A 1,804-nucleotide genomic window follows, 5' to 3' on the forward strand; every position below is an offset into this window, starting at 1 on the left:
AGGACGGATGATCCCTTCAGGACCAGTGCTGAGAGTAGCGATACCGGGAAGGTGGAGGGAAGGTGGGGTGGGAAGGGGGAACTGATTACAGGGATCTACATATGACCTCCTCCCTGGGGGATGGACAACAGAAAACTGGGTGAAGGGAGACATCAGACAGTGTAAGATATGACAAAATAATAATTTATAAATTATCAAGGGCTCATGAGGAAGAAGGAAGTGGGGAGGGAGGGGGAAAATGAAGAACGAGTCAAGTGCAAGGTCGTGATGTAAAAAATATTCCTTGGGCAATGCTTTTGGCCTTATCCTCACAAGCGCAGGTTTTCAATTCTTCAATTTTCTTTAGACTCACACCCGGTGATCACCCTGTGTTCTTTGAGAACATCTACCAAGATTACCCCTTTGAAATTGCAAGCAACAGTTGCCATGACCTTCTGAACTGACCTCTTTGCCTTGAAAGTGACTGGCCCAGCAGATCCCTCAGAAGCAACTGTCTTGATAAGGATCGTATTTTGTTTGTTTTTGAAAACACCCTTTCGAGACAGTGTTCCACCGAGAGAACTTGTCTGTAGCTAGCCACTGACGGCAGAGATCTGTCTAGACATCTGTTGGGTGCACTGAACACTTTTTGACTGGAATGAACTGGAATGCCTTTTGACTTATCCTTGTACAAGAGACGCACCCACTTACCGCCCCTGGGACAACCCACAGGGACCTATGGAGGGTTTCCAAGACTGCAAATCTTTTTTATTTTGGAAGGACTAGTTTTATTTGTCATGTATAAAAACCAGCCATGCCTGAGCTAGCCCAGTTTGGTGGTGAGTTCTTTGGCCTTGACCTTTTCCAGCTTGGTGATCCGGGCCACTGACTTGGGGCCCAGCACGTTGCCACCCCAGTGGCTGTGAATCTGTCATTATAGTTGGTCCTGATGGCTTCCACTAGCTTAGCCAAGGCTCCTTTGTCTTCCAAGTTCACACCTGTGTGAAGGCAACAGTGGTGCAGGTCTTCCTGTACACCATGTACCCCAACTAGGCCTGGCTCTTGATGATGCAGTAGGGGACACCCATTTGATGGCATAGGGCCGGGGAAAGAACACCAGCTCAATGGGGTTCACGTCGTGTGTGATCACCACCAGCTGAGCCTTCTTGTTCTCCACCAGAGTGGTGACGGTGTTGAGCCCTGCTTGCAGGACAGGTGGCCTCTTGCTAGGGGCTTCCTCTTTGCCGGCAGCCTTCTGCTCGGCCCAGGCCAGCAGCTTCTGCTTCTTCTCCTGCTGTGTCTCCGCTGGTCCTTGTGGGCCAGCTTCAGCCTGCCGGTCCAAGGCCTGGGGGAACTGGTTGATGGTGGGTGGCACCTGCAGCCCCTTGTACAGGATGGCACGCTGGCGCTGAGCCGGTGTAGTGTGGCCACCGGACAAAGCGGGTGAGGTCCCTCTTGGGCTGGACGTTCTGGCTGATGCCGAAGTTCTTGGGCCGCATCTCGAACAGGGGGTCACCACCTTCTTCACCTCCTGCTTCTTCATGACGGCTGGTGCCGGGGCCACCTTCTTGCCCTTGGCCGCCTTCCCTTTCGGCATCTTGGCTGGCTGGATGAGAGGGCCTTTTTTGGGGGGATTATTTTATTTTATTTTTTAATAAATCTTATTTGGGGGGCTCTGACAGCTCTTATAACAATTTATACATCCATTGTATCAAGCACATTTGTATATATGTTGCCATCATACTTTTCAAAACATTTTCTTTCTCCTTGAGCCCTTGGTATCAGCTCATTTCTCCCCTCCCTCACCCTCCGTCGCTCATGAGCC

General features: G+C 50.8%; 1 protein-coding gene and 1 pseudogene across 1 annotated transcript in view; both read right to left on the bottom strand.

Annotated features, from left to right (window-relative positions):
• The window catches only part of FRMD5 (FERM domain containing 5), a 348,700-nt gene that overhangs the window by 142,350 nt on the left and 204,546 nt on the right, over nucleotides 1–1,804 (bottom strand).
• LOC101646382 lies at nucleotides 803–1,582 on the bottom strand (annotated as a pseudogene).

Source organism: Echinops telfairi, unplaced genomic scaffold, assembly GCF_000313985.2.
Source record: "Echinops telfairi isolate 266 unplaced genomic scaffold, ASM31398v2 ScPeMD7_8;HRSCAF=38, whole genome shotgun sequence".
NCBI lineage: Eukaryota > Metazoa > Chordata > Mammalia > Afrosoricida > Tenrecidae > Echinops > Echinops telfairi.